The sequence below is a fragment of the Coffea arabica genome, chromosome 6c (assembly GCF_036785885.1).
Source record: "Coffea arabica cultivar ET-39 chromosome 6c, Coffea Arabica ET-39 HiFi, whole genome shotgun sequence".
In the NCBI taxonomy this organism is placed as follows: Eukaryota; Viridiplantae; Streptophyta; class Magnoliopsida; order Gentianales; family Rubiaceae; genus Coffea; species Coffea arabica.
In genome coordinates this window covers 29844357-29865156 of record NC_092320.1, presented here as the reverse complement: position 1 = coordinate 29865156, position 20800 = coordinate 29844357, and the positions used below count along the sequence as shown (strand labels likewise).

The 20800-nt window shown below is 37.4% G+C and overlaps 1 pseudogene; it reads right to left on the bottom strand.

The window, feature by feature from the left end:
* Nucleotides 1–16182: 16182 nt before the first annotated feature.
* The window catches only part of LOC113693506 (eukaryotic initiation factor 4A-III homolog A-like), a 33995-nt pseudogene continuing 29377 nt past the window's right edge, over nucleotides 16183–20800 (bottom strand).

Genomic DNA, 20800 nt, shown 5'->3' with positions numbered 1-20800 from the left:
AAATTCCTACCCAACATACATATCAAATTTCCTCCAAAGATCAAGATAAAGGTTTTACAACCTATCACATTCATGATTCACAGTGTACATTTCTAGAAGGGCACTTAATCCTTTACTCAATCACATAGTAAGGACCATAACACCATTTGGCCCAACCTCACCCCACGCAGAGACCACGTGGAGTGGCTCTGATTTTCATCCTTACAAATAGTCACTTAACTTTCAAATCAGTCCCACAGTCCAGTATCCTAAACTTTTAACCCTAGGATACACTACAAAGATCTGAAACCTAAGCTCTGATACCAAGTGTGACGCACCCACTTTTCCCAAGGGCGAACCCAAGGGTATCGGCGGGACGCCTGGCCAACTCTCGTCAGGACTCGGTACAATCCATAATTCAAAAACTCGAAATACTTTAAATAACTTCACTACATAATTAAAGTATTCCAAAATATCTCACACTTACATTAAGTTAACTTTTGTCGCGCCCCATTTTTTGATAAAATAAATAAATGGTTTAAAAAAATGAATTTTTTGTAATTGGAAAATGAATTGTGATTTAAAAGAAAAATGGGCATAATTATGGGGGGTTGAGAATGCGACGATTTGACCCAAAATTATAGTTTGAAAAGGGTTTTTGAAATAAAAATTGGAGTCGCTACTTGGTAATGAGTTAAGGTGTACCAAGTCACCACCAAATGAATTTTTAAAGAAAAAATAGGAAAAAGTAGTAAGAAACCCCTTTTAAACGACTCCTAGTCCACGTAAACCAAAGAAAAAGGTTCGGGAGTCACATTTGACAAAGGGGAAGGCAAGGATAAAATCCAAGGCACCCCTTTGACCTAGCCAAGGCTAGTTGCATGATTTAATCAAAGATTTTCTTGTTTTAACCAAAGAATTTATTACATTTGGATGCACTATATGAATGCAAACCCTAGACCTAGGGGTATTGGGGGGTTAGAATGCAATTTGGAAAACTTTTCCAGGCAAAGCTCACGAAGAAACCTTCTACAACCTTGTTAGCGTCTTTCTTTTGCAAAAAATCTCTACCGTAGCTTCACAACCAATTTTACAAGATTTCATAAACGGGAAGGGAACTAAACATTAAACAGCAAACTAATGCACAACAGCAATTATATGCATCACATGAATGGAATACACCAGAAAGGGATAAAACCGCGAGTTTCATTTGAGCATTTCATCGAAAAGCTATTGGGTATTGAAAACTTCAATGATTTTTGTTCAATTGATGCCATAACTAGCTCAAAAATTTTTGTCAGAAAACAAAACAAAATATCCCAACCAATCCATAAAGAACGCTCGGTCAAAATTGTGGACAATCCCCAGAGAAAATTCAAGAAAACCATCCTCTGTTTTAAGCTTCAAAACATGAACTTAAACAGAAAAAACAGAAAAAATAAATTTTAAAGAGAAAGGATCTCTTACCGCACGTATTTTCTCGGCAAAGATTTGCCGATGGCGGTGGACTCCGACGAGGTGGAAGTGGTGGCTCCTCGCTAGTGCAGCAGCTTCGGCTGCTCTGTTTTCCGCAGCCTCTGTTTCTTCACCCCATCAATCTTCAACTTCACATCGGGCAATGCCTCCGAGGTTGGATAGTTTAAGGACTTTGGCTATCAGGCAGATTCTGGGATTTAACAATCTTTTTAGCAACCTCTGAGGTGAGATTTGACTTGGGCCTATCATCAATTATGAGACAAAGCTCAGAATCGGGATCAAATAGGGGTTTTGGTAGGGGATTGATGAGATTTTCTGGAGAGCCGAGTTGAGGTAGATGAAGTCTTCTTCAGGGAGGAGTTGAGACTTTTGGGAGACGGATTAGGCTTCCTTCCATTTCTGTAAAGCATTCACAGCTGCAACCGCTCTTTTCCCTGGGGACCATGGCGGCTATGGAGGCGGCAGAGGTGGTGAATGGTGGCGGAGTGATGAGAAGTGACCGAGGCCATTTTTGAAAAAACCGCTGGGGTTGGAGATGGGGGTTCTTATTTTTTGCAAAGATTTTTCCCGATGATTCCAGCTGAAACCCCCTTTCTCTGCTCTGTTCTTTCTTTCTCTGTTTTTTTCCTTTTTCCGATTCCTTCCCCTCTGTTTCATTCTAGCTCCCTTCTCCATTTTTTTTCATCCGCCCGTCTCCTCTCTTCACTTGCGGCTGCCTTTTTCTTTGTTCCCTTCTAAAATTTTCCTCTTTGCGGCTGCCAGCCCCCCTTTCTGATGTAGCCGCCCATCCCTTCTCGGTTTTTTCTTTCTTTAGCTGCTCCCCCGTAACCTCCCTCTAGCTCTCTTTTCCTCTCCCTTAGTTTTCCGTAGCTTCAACCTCTCCCCTCTTTCATCCGTCCCACTCTCTCGGCCTTTCTCCTTGTTTTTTTTTGTTTTCTTTTTAGCCCTCACAAAATTCTACTTTGACCCTCAAAAATTCCTTAACTTCCCAAATGTCCCTAACACCTCACCCCTTAGGTGCTTAGTTGTCTAAAACATAGAAAAGACACTTGTCCAAGTGCATGCAGTCGCACTTGTCATTTTCACCTTTTTTCTTTTTCCTTTTCTCTTTTCCTTTTGTTTTTCTTGAAATTTAATGTGAAGCCAAAAATACACTAGAACAAAAATAAAATAAATAACAATAATAAAAATAATAAATAATAATAAATGAAAACCCTAAAATTGAAACAAATAAAGCTAAGATTAAATTAATTAAATAAATAAAATTAAAAAATAAAAAATTTGGTGTCTACAACTTTCAAGCTTAAATGCAACCCAATGGAATATGTGCTACAACCATCCGCTATAATACAACTTAAGATCTTCAAAAGAAAGCAATCTAGTGCTATTCTCGGGCACTCTTGGTCTCGAACCCTGTAAAACGAATCCACAACATGGAATGAGCTTTATAGCCCAGTGAGGTTCCAAGACACTCTAGCAGTTCTATTAAATCAAGTAAAGGGAGCATACCACATGTATGGTTCAGGGTTGCACGTTGACGTAAGAACATGAAACAACTATCATTCTACGAGTAATTTGAGCGCATCACAGGTGTAGCACATCTGCATGAAACGGCTATCATTATATAAAAATAAACACACATTGAAGGATACGGTGTTCCATTGGAACCATGTCGGTCATCTGCACCTTATAACTTCCGGACCCCCTCGGTTTGTCTGGCCATCACCTTATCCCTCCAGTGGTAGTACTCGAGTATACCGAAACGGTGTCCCAAAGTTCCAACCTACCCGACTGAGCCCAGTCCTGGCTCGAGTAGGTTAGTAACCATGAGCGGGACCCAGTTCAGTTTAGAGCTTACAACATGCACAAGTAATCAAATAACTTGGTGAACGGTAAAAATTTAACATATTAGTAGGTCGAGTGAGATAAAGTACACACTCGCCTTAAAATGATGGACAATTTCATATAACATGTGATTCAAGATCATCAAATAATCAAATAGATATTTAGCACGTACCACGTAAGCAATATAAGTTGATTTCATGGGAGCATGTAATTCACGGATATCACATAATCATGTAAATTGGAAATCAATTAAACAGATAATCAAGTAATCAGGTAGTCATGTGATTTGATAAGCGGTTCACGGTTAACGGTTAACGGTTGAGTAGTCTCGATTAATTGACAAGTATTTGTTATATTAATAGGCCTCTATTGGCCATTAACCCATTTTACCATGTGAGAGTCGAGAAGATTCACTCCAACGACGCATGCAACCATAGCATACCAAGTCATGCTATTCGAGCATTTCCAAGCATGAGTTATTCATCCCAAAAGAGAACGAGTGCGATAAAGTACACACTCGACTCCATTTTTTTCAAAACCAAGTAGGCTAAGAGAGCAATCTAGCAAGTTAAGCATGTATCGAGTTCATATGGTCATTTGATATGGTTAACCATTTAACCAATTCATGTAAATATGCAATGCAAGTATACATTCCTTAAATAGGCATGAGTATGGTAAATACTTAACACATAATACTTAACACTTAATAATCATGAAATAAGCATGTCCTAGACTTATTCAATTACGTATTCCTATATGGAACACTCACCTATTGCAACAAGTGAGTACGTGCTCGAACAAGCGTTTTAGGTGTCCGCTCCGAGATCCTTTTGAAGGTCCCCTCGAGTGCCTGAGCAAACAATAATCAACTACCACTCAATATCACTACAAATCTCTAATTATCGATGAAGATTGTACTAGTATTCACTCTAAGGAGAATTCATGAATTGAGCCTTAATTATTCATAATCGAGGCTCAAGAGTGGTGTTCAAAAATGGAAGAAAAAGATTGAGTTTCACCCTTAAAATCATTGGATGGAAGCTAGTAGGTATGAAATCATGTAAATAAATTTTCAGACGAACTATCGAAGTCGGACGTGGAAGTGCCACGTCACAGTCCGGCCAAGAACTAACCGGATATCCGGCCGGATTTCTGGCCGGATTCAAGGCAGAGAAGAAACCCAATTTTTTTCAAAACTCACCAACAATCCGGCCAACTATACGGCCAAGAACCAGCGGGATACATGGCCAGATTCTGTGCAATGGTTTTCCCGCGCGGATTCTTTTAAAAAGGCCAAAATTTGTCAAGTTTAGGGTATTCTTTGAAAAATCATAACTCACTCCCTGAATGTCCAAAATTGGAAAAATGGGTACCGTTAGAAACCTCTTTGAAAGTACTAAAAGTTCTTAGAAGACACTTTTCCACGAATGTAAGTGGATGATATTCAAAAATTGACTCAAAGTTACTGCTAAAACAGTTTCAAGGTTGATTTTTGGGCAACTTTGGAAATCCGGTAAAACTCACCTGTTTTGAACTAACCCTTGAAATTTGGAAATCAATTGGGGTTGCAATCCAAGAGTATAACAAAACAAGCAGAACGAGAAACGGAGTTTCGAGCACCAAGATATAGTGACCCAAAGTTACCAAAATTTCCTTGTTAAACAAGGGTTTTCAAACTTAAATCATGAACTTTGGAAGTTTGATTGAACATCAAAACGACCTCGGAATAGCACCAAATTTGGTATGTACATACAACCATATAAGGGTTATTCCTCTACCAAATTTCACAGAAAAATATGCATGGGATATCAGTTAATTAAACCACAAGAAATTCTAACGTTAAGTTGCCTTTGAACTTCCGTTTTGCCGTTTTTCAAACGTTTGGCCAGGGTACATTTCAAACATGGTTCATTCTGGTAATAAATGTCTAAAATATATCCAAGGTGCATTTTATAGGTGATTTATACCAAGAAACTTCGGAAAACAAGTCCCAAATCATTGTTAGTCACAAATCTGTCCAAGTGGAAAATTCTATCACTGCAGCAGTTTCAAACTTTGGCCTCAACTCACTCAATTCAACTTGAAATTGGATATGGTTTATGGCGTTGGAAAGCTCTCTCATAAAGATGAATTTTCTCAGAAGAAACCATTTTCAAATTCTATCCACAAAAAGCTCGTTTTTGAGCATCAAGAAGTAATTTCTGTCCTGTCTCCTGGAGAGCAACGAAACAGGGCAGTGATTTTCAAACGAATTGTGTGGCTCACTCGAGTGGAACTAGGTCATGTATTTTATACCAATGGAAAGCTGTGAATGTTTAGTTTCCAGTGCCACAAACAGCACTTGATTTTGACATCGGAGCAAAGAGTTATGGCCGATACAAAATGACTGCCTGGGCAATACGGGATTCATTTCCAGTTTTGCTAACTTTGGAAATCAACTCATTTGACCAATCAAATCATGTTATTTTTCAATGAAACTTTCTGCACAACTCATATAACATGTATACATCATGAAAACGTCATTAGAACCTCAAAAATTTGCACTAAAGTGCACGAAATTCATAAGGGCAGAATTGGAATATTTTTGCTCTTCACCTCCTTTGAGTTTCCTTTCATCAATACAACTTATTTCCACTAATTTAAGTACTAAACCAACATTAATAACTTCAAGACTCATGAAATCAGTCCTCAAGTCATTGTGGGAGTTCATAGAGTCCACACATCAAAATCCAACATAAATAAAGCTACCCATGCAAATATACAAGCTTATAAGTGCAATACTACTTCCATAAACTAAGATTCAAGGGGTTGATCGTCATTACCTCCTTAGATGATCAAGATCAGAAATTTTTTGTTCACTTTGAGCCCCAAGAAAATTGTGGAAATGAAGCTTTCTTCCTAGCTTAAGTGAATCTCCAAGTTGTTTGCAAGTTGTAGTTAAATTTTGGTGGAGTTTGGTGGTGTTTTGTTGAAGAAATGAAGATGGAATTTGAAGAGCTTTGAGTTGTTTCTTTTGTTTCCTTGGCCGGCTGTTCTTGGAGCAGAAAAAGAAGGAGTTGCACGGCACTTTAGATGATGAATTGAAGGTTTTTGATCTAGTGTGATGCACCCATGAAAAGCTTAATAATGTGTGGCCCAAAATGGTCCAAAAGTCAACAAATGATAGTGCGCGGACCCGCACGCTTCGTGCTCGATTCCTCTCGGGTTTATTTCACTAGTGCACTAAACCTCTAATGCACTTGTATACATACTATTGTTATTCACTCATAATTGTCCAAAAATAATGGCCTTAAGTCCCTCAATTAATCGCGCACGTAAAAACGCGTACTTCCGATTTAAGCCGACAAAGCGAAACCTCTAAGAAATTCTTATAACGATAGAACTAATAACTATCACTTGAGTACTTAAATATAAAAATGCTTATCTTAAAACAAATGTATAAGTCTCCAATTTTTCCGAGCTTATTGTATTCTCAAATCGGTTATCGTTCCAAACGCACGTGCACTATTTTCACTTAACGGCTTCCAAAATTTAATTGTCATGACAAGTCATTTTAAAAATACATGTAAGTCATAGTTCCATGTAATTGGATCTAAAAAGGTTACAAAATAATATTCGGGGTAAACGGGCATTTAAATATTTAAATAAGCTCGTAACAGAAGTTTAAAATAAATAAATTTTACGAGTCCTTATGACTTTTCTTAATCTACTATTGATCATTTTTATTTTTCCAAAATTAATACGCTCTCAATTTAAATATAATCTTGAAAAACGTGTACTCGTTGTTCCAAACTAAACGAGTTTTCGAAAAGTAACTTTTCTATCAAAACATTTTAAAAACATAAAAGAGGCATTTTTTCCATATAAATGGATTTTAAATATTCGAACTAAATAATTAATTAAACCAGTAAAACAAAATATAATACGAAATTTTTGGGTCCTCACAACCTCCCCTCTTTAAAAGAATTTCGTTCTCCAAATTCACACTTAGGATAATATCATTTTCCCCTTAATAGTCATGCTTATCAAAATTTTCGAACTCAAATCGTCCAAAACCATTTACTAGCATTTGATTTTCAAATTTAACAATTTTAGAAATGGCCTGGTTTCTTTTGTCCCAAACGACCAATCAAATTTTTGTCCAAATCAAGTCAATCATAATATACGAAATAAAATTGAGGGTTTTAATGTATTTTGGATATGTATGTGGAAAAATGCGATTCACAATTTCGAAATTAGAGTTAAAAGATACAAACTTTTCTTCATGATACAAAACTAAATTTTCTTAGTAAGAAACTTCAAATAACGTGTTTTGCAACGATCATCAATACATATTGCAAATTCCTCAAATTCATTTAAGAAGATTAATCATGCAACTTAATGCATGGCATTAAAACACATTTATAATAAAATAACATATACGTGGAGGATATTTCAAAAATTTCCTCAATGTTTCGAGTTATGAGTTGCGTTTGAATAAGCGTATATTCTAAAAAATACTTTTAAGAAATATAAGGAAACATGCAAGTTCATCTATACATAAACTTCGATCCAACACTTTTATCACTCTTTACCTCTAATTCGAGAGCTAATTCTAATGCGGCATAAATCTTGGCCATTTTATTCTCCAATTCACTACAAATTTTCATTCTTAGTCCTAAGAAAAGATCCGAACTCAAGCTCTGCCTCATTTTCGATTCTCACGCGGGTTCAAGATGTACATACAAGTTACAAATACATTTAGAATTAAAGCATGATTCTTTGAATATATCAAAAGTCACACTACAAGTCAAGAGATCACAAACAAGTCAAGTACGTCAAATATAGGACGTAGACAACTAAGCGCCATAAAAACAAAAGTACATGCAGGCAAATTACAAAAGACCTCACGGCGTGCACCACCCTTACTATCATAGGCAAGATCAAAAGGAGAAAAATCATAAATCTAGTTAGGGTAAAACTAGAAGAATCCACGATACCAAACCACATCATTCAAATAATTATAAATTCCAAATTCCATCCAAAATCTAAGCCACTTTCTACATTCTTAGCCAAATGATTATTGGTTTCCTGTAACTATTTACGTGAACAATCGGTTCATTCGTATTTCCCCTCAAATGGAGATCTCAAATCCTTAGAATTGCCCTCAACTCTCAAGTACTCGGGTACAAGAATCCGAAATAAGGTAATTCACAACTCGAGCTGGCCGGTCCCAAGAGTAAATCACCTCATTCGAGATTCCTACCCAACATACATATCAAATTTCCTCCAAAGATCAAGATAAAGGTTTTACAACCTATCACATTCATGATTCACAGTGTACATTTCTAGAAGGGCACTTAATCCTTTACTCAATCACATAGTAAGGACCGTAACACCATTTGGCCCAATCTCACCCCACGCAGAGACCACGTGAAGTGGCTCTGATTTTCATCCCTACAAATAGTTACTTAACTTTCAAATCAGTCCCACAGTCCGGCATCCTAAACTTTTAACCCTAGAATACACTACAAAGATCTGAAACCTAAACTCTGATACAACAGTGACGCCTCCACTTTTCTCAAGGGCGAACCCAAAGGTATCGGCGGGACGCCTGCCCAGCTCTCGCCAGGACTCGGTACAATCCATTATTCAAAAACTCGAAATATTTTAAATAACTTCACTACATAATTAAAGTATTCCAAAATATCTCACACTTACATTAAGTTAAATTTCAAGCTTAAATACAACCCAACGGAATATGTGCTACAGCCATCCGCTATAATACAACTTAAGATCTTCAAAAGAAAGCAATCTAGTGCTATTCTCGAGCACTCTTGGTCTCGAACCCTGTAAAAAGAATCCACAACGTGGAATGAGTTTTACAGCCCAGTGAGGTTTCAAAACACTCTAGCAGTTCTATTAAATCAAGTAAAAGGAGCATACCACATGTGTGGTTCAGGGTTGCACGTTGACATAAGAACATGAAACAATTATCATTCTACGAGTAATTTGAGCGCACCACAGGTGTAGCACATTTGCATGAAATGGCTATTATTATATAAAAATAAACACACATTGAAGGATACGGTGTTCCATTGGAACCATGTCGGTCATCTGCACCTTATAACTTCCGGACCCTCTCGGTTTGTCTGGCCATCACCTTATCCCTCCAGTGGTAGTACTCGAGTATACCGAAACGGTGTCCCAAGGTTCCAACCTACCCGACCGAGCCCAGTCCTGGCTCGAGTAGGTTAGTAACCATGAGCGGGGCCCAGTTCAGTTTAGAGCTTACAACATGCACAAGTAATCAAGTAACTTGACGAACGATAAAAATTTATCATATTAGTAGGTCGAGTGAGATAAAGTACACACTCGCCTTAAAATGATGGACAATTTCATATAACATGTGATTCGTGATCATCAAGTAATCAAATAGATATTTAGCACGTACCACGTAAGCAATACAAGTTGATTTCACGGGAGCATGTAATTCACGGATATCACATAATCATGTAAATTGGAAATCGAGTAAACGGATAATCAAGTAATCAGGTTGTCATGTGATTTGATAAACGGTTCATGATTAATGGTTAACGGTTAACGGTTGAGTAGTCTCGATTAATTGACAAGTATTTGTTATATTAATGGGCCACTATTGGCCATTAACCCATTTTATCATATGAGAGTCGAGGAGATTCACTCCAACGACGCATGCAACCATAGCATACCAAGTCATGTTATTCGAGCATTTCCAAGCATGGGTTATTCATCTCAAAAGAGAACGAGTGCGATAAAATACATACTCGACTCCATTTTTTTCAAAACCGAGTAGGCTAAGAGAGCAATCTAGCAAGTTAAGCATGTATCGAGTTCATATGGTCATTTGATATGGTTAACCATTTAACCAATTCATGTAGATATGCAAAGCAAGTATACATTCCTTAAATAGGCATGAGTATGGTAAATACTTAACACATAATACTTAACACTTAATAATCATGAAATAAACATGTCCTAGACTTATTCAATTACGTATTCCTATATGGAACACTCACCTATTGCAACAAGTGAGTACGTGCTCGAACAAGCGTTTTAGGTGTCCGCTCCGAGATCCTCTTGAAGGTCCCCTCGAGTGCCTGAGCAAACAATAATCAACTACCACTCAATATCACTACAAATCTCTAATTATCGATGAAGATTGTACTAGTGTTCACTCTAAGGAGAATTCATGAATTGAGCCTTAATTATTCATAATCGAGACTCAGGAGTGGTGTTCAAAAACGGAAGAAAAAAGTTGAGTTTCACCCTTAAAATCATTGGATGGAAGCTAGTAGGTATGAAATCATGTAAATAAATTTTCAGACGAACTATCGAAGTCGGACGTGGAAGTGCCACGTCACAATCCGGCCAAGAACTGGCCGGATATCCGGCCGGATTTCTGGCCTGATTCAAGGTAGAGAAGAAACCCAATTTTTTTCAAAACTCACCAACAACCCGGCCAAGAACTGGCCGGAAACACGGCCGGATTCTGTGGAATGGTTTTCCCGCGCGGATTCTTTTAAAAAGGCCAAAATTTGTCAAGTTTAGGGTATTCTTTGAAAAATCATAACTCACTCCCTAAATATCCAAAATTGGAAAAATTGGTACCGTTGGAAACCTCTTTGAAAGTACTAAAAGTTCTTAGAAGACACTTTTCCACGAATGTAAGTGGATGATATTCAAAAATTGACTCAAAGTTACTGCTGTAGAATACTAAGACAGTTTCAAGGTTGATTTTTGGGCAACTTTGGAAATCCGGTAAAATTCACTTGTTTTGAACTAACCCTTGAAATTTGGAAATCAATTGGGGTTGCAATCCAAGAGTATAAGAAAACAAGCGGAACAAGAAACGGAGTTTCGAGCACCAAGATATGGTGACCCAAAGTTACCAAAATTTCCTTGTTAAACATGGGTTTTCAAACTTAAATCATGAACTTTGGAAGTTTGATTGAACATCAAAACGACCTCGGAATAGCACCAAATTTGGTATGTACATACAACCATATAAGGGTTATTCCTCTACCAAATTTCATTGAAAAATATGCACGGGAAGTCAGTTAATTAAACCACAAGAAATTCTAAGGTTAAGTTGCCTTTGAACTTCCGTTTTGCCGTTTTTCAAACGTTTGGCCAGGGTACATTTCAGACATGGTCCATTCCAGTAAGAAATGTCTAAAATATGTCCAAGGTGCATTTGATAGGTGATTTATCCCAAGAAACTTCGGAAAACAAGTCCCAAATCATTGTTAGTCACAAATCTGTCCAAGTGGAAAATTCTATCACTGCAGCAGTTTCAAACATTGGCCACAACTCACTCAATTCAACTTGGAATTGGACGTGGTTTATGGCGTTGGAAATCTCTCTCATAAAGATGAATTTTCTCAGAAGTAACCATTTTCAAATTCTATCCACAAAAAGCTCGTTTTAGAGCATCAAGAAGTAATTTCTGTCCTGTCTCCTGGAGAGCAACGAAACAGGGCAGTGATTTCAAACGAATGGTGTGGCTCACTCGAGTGGAACTAGGTCATGTATTTTATACCAATGGAAAGCTGGGAATGTTTAGTTTCCAGTGCCACAAACAGCACTTGATTTCGACATCGGAGCAAAGAGTTATGGCTGATACAAAATGACTGCCTGGGCAATACGGGATTCATTTTCCAGTTTTGCTAACTTTGGAAATCAACTCATTTGACCAACCAAATCATGTTATTTTTCAATGAAACTTTCTACACAACTCATATAACATGTATACATCATAAAAAAGTCATTAGGACCTCAAAAATTTGCACTAAAGTGCACGAAATTCATAAGGTCAGAATTGGAATATTTTTGCTCTTCACCTCCTTTGAGTTTCCTTTCATCAATACAACTTATTTCCACTAATTTAAGTACTAAACCAACATTAATAACATCAAGACTCATGAAATCAGTCCTCAAGTCATTGTGGGAGTTCATAGAGTCCACACACCAAAATCCAACATAAATAAAGCTACCCATGTAAATATACAAGCTTATAAGTGCAATACTACTTCCATAAACTAAGATTCAAGGGGTTGATCGTCATTACCTCCTTAGATGATCAAGATCAGAAATTTTTGTTCACTTTGAGCCCCAAGAAAATTGTGGAAATGAAGCTTTCTTCCTAGCTTAAGTGAATCTCCAAGTTGTTTGCAAGTTGTAGTTAAATTTTGGTGGTGTTTTGTTGAAGAAATGAAGATGGAATTTGAAGAGCTTTGAGTTGTTTCTTTTGTTTTCTTGGCCGGCTGTTCTTGGAGCAGAAAAAGAAGGAGTTGCACGGCACTTTAGATGATGAATTGAAGGGTTTTGATCTAGTGTGATGCACCCATGAGAAGCTTAATAATGTGTGGCCCAAAATGGTCCAAAAGTCAACAAATGATAGTGCACGTACCCGCACGCTTCGTGCTCGATTCCTCTCAGGTTTATTTCACTAGTGCACTAAACCTCTAATGCACTTATATACATACTATTGTTATTCACTCTTAATAGTCCAAAAATAATGGCCTTAAGTCCGTCAATTAATCGCGAGTGTAAAAACGCATACTTCCGATTTAAGCGCAACAAAGCGAAACCTCTAAGAAATTCTTATAACGATAGTACTAATAACTATCACTTGAGTACTTAAACATAAAAATACTTATTTTAAAACTAATGTATAAGTCTCCAATTTTTCCGAGCTTATTGTATTCTCAAATCGGTTATCGTTCCAAACGCACGTGCACTATTTTCACTTAACGGCTTCCAAAATTTAATTTTCATAACAAGTCATTTTAAAAATACATGTAAGTCATAGTTCCATGTAATTGGGTCTAAAAAGGTTACAAAATAATATTCAGGGTAAACGGGCATTTAAATATTTAAATAAGATCGTAACAGGAGTTTAAAATAAATAAATTTTACGAGTCTTCATGACTTTTCTTAATCTACTATTGATCATTCTTATTTTTCCAAAATTAATACACTCTCAATTTAAATATTGTCTTGAAAAACGTATACTTATTGTTCCGAACTAAACGAGTTTTCGAAAAGTAACTTTTCTATCAAAACATTTTAAAAACATAAAAGAGATGTTTTTTTCCATATAATTGGATTTTAAATAGTCGAACTAAATAATTAATTAAACCAGTAAAATAAAATAAAATAGAAAAAATTTTGGGTCCTCACAGATTCGGCCTTTATCATGGACGAATATGCAGGTCAGCTCGGTTCCAAAAACAGGGCAGAATCACTATAATTGCTGAAATTGAACTTTTACTCTAGAAATTCATATCCAAACACTTCACCACATTCATTTCCTAGCTCAATACCATAAATTACTAGGTAAACAACCATAATCAAGACTGAAAATTGGAAAAGCCAACTAAACATTCCACTATATCATCACAACTAGGAATTCAACCATCAAAATCCAAGATTAAGAACTTTTATCCCCAACTTTAGCAAAATTAACAAGAGTAAAGCAAGTTCAAGAATGATACCTTCCCAAAGCCCCTTGTAAGTGAGAAATAAACCACTTTCTCCCCAAATTTTCAGCACGCCAAGTCTTCCAAGCACCAAAAGGAAAGGTTAATCGGTTTAGTTTCATCAATTTCGCTCAAACAAGCTGATTCAAGGTGGAAGTTGAAAGTTTCTCTCTTGTTGTTTTTCTCTCCTCAAGCTCGGCCAACCAAGAAGAAAATGAAGAAGAAATGAAGCCAAAAGAAAGATAAGAAAATAGGAAATTGGTTTGGTCAAAGTTTACTAAATATCCAACAAGTGTCACACTTTGATTGAGGTCAAATTTTTTCTTTTCTCTCATGTTTTTTTTAGTCCAAATTTTCGGCTGCATTGAGAGGATATTTAGGGCTGATTTTTCTCAATTAATAACAAAGAGATTAAGGTAATAAAGTAGTGTTCAAGTGGTGTATTCAATCGGTAGCAAACGATGCGCGTCGGTTCAAACCGTTTTTTTCTAATTCGCGCGTACTTGTGTTTTTACTTATGGTTCACTAATTTATTAATAGCACTTCTAATCATACACTTTCTCTTATATAAAACTCACCCTTAACAATAAAATTTAGTACACACACCTCCACAATTAATCACACTACCAAAATGCACCAAAGACACACCAAAAACCCTAGTATGCACAGAAAATCCTAACTTATGCTTTTCCTTTAGAAAAATCATAACTTGAGTTATAAATATTAAATATTCATACAACTTGTCCTGTTAAAAACTAGACTTCAAATACTAATAATCTTTGTAGACACCTCAAAGAGATTCAGTTCATAAGTTGGTCCAAATTGAGCCATAAACTACTACAACATTCTTATGTTTACTTGTACAAGGCAGAATTTTCAGTCAACTTTGCCAAATTTCTGGAATTTATAGGGATTGAATCAAATTCTAAATTTTTAACCGTAGGAAGCCCTATGAGTCTAGTTTCAAATGCAATAAACGAAACTCAATTTCGACTTTCCTATACGAAGTTATAGCCAATTTCCCAAAGCTGCGCAGAGCCTCCTGCGAAAATTTCTAGATTTTCTAACAACTTTAGATTATGAAACTTCTCTTAGCAAAATTCACTCCCTTGGCTCAAATTCAACCATTAAAACAACTAAAAATCTAAGGCAAGTAAGTTCAAATAAGAGCTTTAAAGACAAATAAAATTTCGGGGTCTCACAGCCCCTCTTGGTGCTCTAGCTGTCCTTACTTCTCCCGCTCCTCTTCCCATTTTAGGAGGTGGGACACTCTTACTTGTTTTCCCAGAAGGGTGACTAGGAGCGCCCCTTTTTTTGGCATGAAAATCTCTAACTTGCAGCCTTGTACTTTTGACTCTCTGCGCTTTCTCTAGGGTTTCAATGAACGTAGAGATTTGGGCTGCTGCTAACCCCTCTTGAATCTCCACATTAAGTCCTTGTATAAATCACTTTATCTTTCTCCTCTCATTGGCCACCAATTCCAGAACGTATTTAGAAAGTTTAGTGAATCGCTCCTCATAGTCGGCCACGCTAGAAACCCCCTGTCTCAACTTTATGAATACGTCCTCCCGTTTCTCTTGAATCATAGGCGGGAGAAACTTCTCGTTAAACTCTCTTCTAAAGTTTTTCCAAATCCAAAGGATCTGCGCTCTTTCCCATTTTCCTTTTATCACATCTCACCAAGCACGCGCTGCACTCTCAAATTGAAAAGCAGCAAAATTCGCTCGCCTCTTCTCAGTATAGTCTAAGGCAGTGAATATATTGGTCATTCGTTCCAGCGAATTCTCCGCTAACTCAGGGTCAGGTCCCCCAGTGAACTTAGGCGGAGCAAATTTCAAAAATCGCTCTAAGGCTCTATCTTTCCCCCTCTCTTGAGCCCCGGGTTGGATAACAAGTCCTGGACCCTGTCGCTCTACTAACCGTTCTAAGATATCAGTCATACGGTTAATGGCAGTAGCTACTTGGTTGCCCTCTACATTTCCTTGTCTTTGGCTCGGCCCAGTTGCCGACCCTTGATCATCCCCATGGGTTTGGGGTTGCCTAACCCCACGCCCTTGACCCATTTCACTTCTACAGCCGTCCATAGTTTTAGTGGTTTCTAAAGGCATAGACGCAAAATAAATATAAATAAGCAAAGTTAAAATGGCACTTTAATCATGCAAGACGAAAATAAACAAGGAAGAGACCAAAAATGGTTGCAAATTAACACAATCCATGGCATAGATTAGGAGTTATAGTACAATAAAGTCGGGTACATCAAAAGTAAATTTATGTGCTTCAAAAGATAGGCCGCATAGTTAAGCAAAATACAATGGCTTTTGAACTAGCACTACCCCGACTAATCTCAATTACAAAAGTCAAAAGGTTCAACATTCCTAACCTAGTTCACAATAGAACCACTAGTCTGGACCTCCTCCTCTGGGTCCTCCTCAAAAGGCTCCTCCTCCGAAGTGCCCTCAAGAGCTGAGCTCTCGACTCCGTTGACCACCTCATCTATTAGCATGGTGGTGTTAGTTAAAATCCCAGCGGCCCGATCCTTAACCTCCTCGACTACCCTAACTAGTTGAGCCCTAGTCCTCTGAACCTGATCATGAGCGGCCTCAACTCTAACCCGCTCATCGATCACTGTCCCCTCAAACTCTAAGACCCTAGCACCCTGGGTCTCCACTATAGTTCTCAACTCCTCAATCTCCTCAAGTAGTACCCTATTGGTAATCAATAGCGTCGGCGCTCATCATTAATAGACAACACCAGATCATTAGGGTAAGCATGCGTGTGAGAACCCGTACTTTTCCCATTTTCTAGGGTTTTATTTATTTAATGGTTTGTTTTCTGCATTTTCTTTTGTAGGAAAATTTTCTAGATAATTTTTATGAGTAAATATAGTTTTTAGATGATTTTTCTAGTATCGAATAGGTTTTGAGAAATTAAGAGCGTATACCGGACGTGGGACCCACTAGGACGAAAAGTTCGGAAAAATTCAGCCAACTCGGTTAAGTTTTGGATACTTGAATTAATTTACTGGGTGTTAAGAGATAATTAGAGGGTGCTATTTGGATTGGTGTGAGAGGAAACAAAAAGATAGAGATGCATTAATGATGGTGACAAGTGTCACCATAGGGTTGGTAGAAACTTTTGACTACTATTCCATGTCTTACCATTTGACTTAATAAACTAAAAATTTACCAAAAATTGCTCCATTTCTTAGGTCAAGGGGCCGGCTCTCTCAAGGAAGGAAGGAAAGAAAACCTCTTCAATTTCTTGATTCCCTCTTGCTCAAATCCAATCACTCAACCATCTATTCTTATTTTTGTTCCATAGAAAACCTTAAGGGAGTATTTGTGAGTTGTTTTGTGGAGTTACTTGGAAAGCTAAGAGGACTAGTTGCTCTCTTTCTTGTATTGCTAAGGTAAGTTGAGAAGGACCCCTCTCCTCCCTCTAATGATGTTAAATTCATAATTGGTGGTAATATAAGATGCAAATTTATGGATTATATCTTGATTTGTGGTTGAATTGATGAAGTTTTGTAATTATGGGGATTTTTTTGTTTTAATATGAATATGATTATGTGGTCATGTATGATGATTGGAAATGATATTTGAGGAATCTAGAAGGTGGAAAAAGTGATTAATTGCAAGAAATTTCTGTTTTGGAAGAAAATTAAAAAAACTAGGGTTTCATTGTTCTTCATTCTGCCCGGTACTGTAGCTCATAGTTAGAGGCCAAATTGGCATTGGGTTAAAACATTAAAGTTGTAGGGAATGATATTTTAGAGATGCATGCAAAATTTCAGGTCAATCGGAGTAGCGTAGCTTGAGAAAAGTCGAAATTACCCTTGCTGTCCTGGTTTTACCCGAATTTGAGAATTGCGTCTGTAATTGGTTATTTTGGTTAGGAATGCTTCAGAATTGATTGTTTAGGTCTTCTGATGAAATGTAGCCCTGTTTCTAATCTTTCGAATGGCTTTGGAATTACTGGATTTGGACTTAGGTAGCTTGTTTTATGATGTTTACACCAGAATGCATTTTGTGAATCTGTTTTTCCGGTTCTGGTGTAGTATCTTGCATTTTTGACCTTGTTACACTCAAAACTGGATAGAGTTGCCTTCTGAAACATTGTAGCCCTATCTCTTAGCTTCGAAACAGTGGATCTTTCACCTTCATCCGATAATCGTAGTGCCTTTGGTGCCATTACTGCAAAATGAGGTCAAAAACTATTTTTTTCAGGGCTAAAGCTAATTCCATTTCCGGATTTTTCTGGTTTCCTCTAATGCTTGTATATGCTTATGGAACCCTATTGGGGTCGTATTTGGCATTGGTTTATGACTCGTTGTCGAGTCTCATTGTACTTTTTTGCATGTTTTAGGGCGTGACGGTGGTTCACGACGTTATTTTGACGGAAGTGCATGAAACACGATTTGCAAGTTTTGTGAGTGTACTACTCACTTGTGTGTTACTATATGGCTTTGATACTTGAACTTGATGCGTTGAATGTTAAATGATTGAAGTGAGAGCGTACTTTATCACTCTCACTTATTGCTTATCATGTTATTGGAATGTTACATGAAACGTTACATGAAATGAAAGTACTTGACTTGGTGTCGTTTGGACGAATATCCAACGACCATGATTGTTACCATTGAGCTCAACCCCATTGGTAGTTGATTGAATCGAGCCGGCAAGGGGTTGGTCGTGCCAATTAATGAACCTTGGGGACTGTTATGGAATCTTGTAGTATGAGAGACTCTCGATTCCAGTATACTCGAGTAATACCACAGTGCAAGTGTTTGGAGTTCGGGCCCGGTAGGGGAATGTTAGGTGGAAGGAATGGAAGTAAAGTGAAGTCTACGGTTGGTTACTTTTAAACATTGACGGAGAGTCAATGAGATCCGATCAAGAATGCAAACGAGGAAAATGGCTCTTGAGAGCCGCCCGTATTCTTTTATCATCATTATTGATGCGTGTCTTTATTTACTTTTGATGAATTGGACTGAAAAGCTTGATGCATCTATGAACTTGGTTGCTTGAGTAGTATTGTAACGACCCCATTTTCCCCTAAGGCGAACCGGAGGGGTCAACGGGCCGCCTGCCCAGCTCTCGCCAAGACTCAGTCGATCACTACAGTCCTCAAATCAATTACAATATAAAACTCAAATTTACATCCAAATTCAAACCCAAATACTAAGGCAAGCCCAAACTTTATAACAAGTTACATCAAAACTCAAAGTATACAAGAGATATCCGTCCATCCCAATTCAAACAATCACCCTAGCTCAACTATTATACAAAACAAATCCAAATCTAACTATACAAGATACATGCCATCCAGGCACACAGATAATGTAATACAAGCTCTCCTTTTGTCTCGATTCCTGTGGGGAGAAGAAAAACATTTGGGGTGAGTTAGAAGCTCAGCGAGTGAACAGTAAAAGCAGTAATTAAATAAACTTATCAGTAGTGTATTTCAATGCTATCATGGATTAACGGTCCAATGTGCAAATAATGCTCTTTAGAGCCAGTGAAAATCCTTGTACTTAAAATCCAACACTCCCTTAGATCAAGTAATCAAATAAACAGAAACAAGGAGCCATCGTGCTCCAAAGAAAGCATACACAGTAGTGGAGAGGTTGGTTCTAAGCACAAGATTTTCCCAAGAACTCCTTAAAGCCAAAATGTTATGGCACACACACATACCCAATGAGATGCGATCGTGTAAACAATGCAAGAATTATTTCAAGAGGAACTTTTGGAGAAATAGTTAAAGTTCACTCACCAACCACGGCACACGAACCTTTTCCAGCATACATCATGACCTTGCTCAAGTTAGAATCCTAGATTACAAATATTAAGTCAAATAAGAGGAATTCTAAACTTAACAAGTTCCTGCCACCTTTTGGTATTTTAATCACAATTGCAAATACGCTTATCCAATGGAAACAAATCTTATGGCGTTACGAAGCTAAAACATATACCAACATTTCTTATGAAGACCTCCAAGGCCAAATAATACATTTTCAGGGTCAAAAGTCAAATTTTAGAGAAAGAATGAAAACTGTCATGAAACAGGGGTTATAGGGCAGTCATGGGTGTTTCGGTCAATTCACAAGCTACAGTACTCCAATCAATCTGGAACTTTGCAGGCAAGTAGTCAACTCATATATCTACAAGTTTCATGTTTTGAGCAACAGTTGATTCGATCCACAGTATAGAGAAAATGGCAGTCCAAGTTCAGTCCAAAACAGGGAAAAAAACTGAAATTACTCTTCTTGAACCGACCTTTGCATATAACTATCACTAATCACAATTAAGGGCTAGAAATCCCCACTTAACATGAGACTAGCCTATACTAGTCATGTACATGCCAAAACAAGGATGAATGGACTTAAACAAAGCTTAGAAATGTCACCAATATGGACTCTTAACAGTCCAATTTCCAATTTACAAGAATTTCCATAAATCGAATCAAGATCAATTCAAATTCAAAACAAACACATACTCTCAAAACTTGGACGGCATAACCCCTAAATTTTACACATTTCCAACCTACCATTCAATACCAAGTGTACCTCAATTCAATCCCCAATTTTACATACAATTATAGACCAGCAAATACACTCAATTAGAGCCACAATGCCCCTTCAATTAAAGCCATATAAACCAATCCTAAGAAAATCCCCAATTTAAACCCTAGAAACCGGAAATCACATCACAAGCGGAAATTTTCCGTAAACAACCGTAATTAACGTATAACGGTTCCATTTAACACCATTTCAAACCATCAATCCAACACTAATCATGCCTTTCATATAAAATCAGAAAAATACCCAATAAATTAGAAATTCACCATAGTTTCCTTAAACCCATGAAATACTCCACAATATACCACATTCAACCTCTACAAGTTACTAATATAGCATTATCCAAACAAGAAAGACCTTTCTTAAACATCTTACCTCACAAATTCAAGAAGCTATCAACATGGAGCACCCCATCCAAATC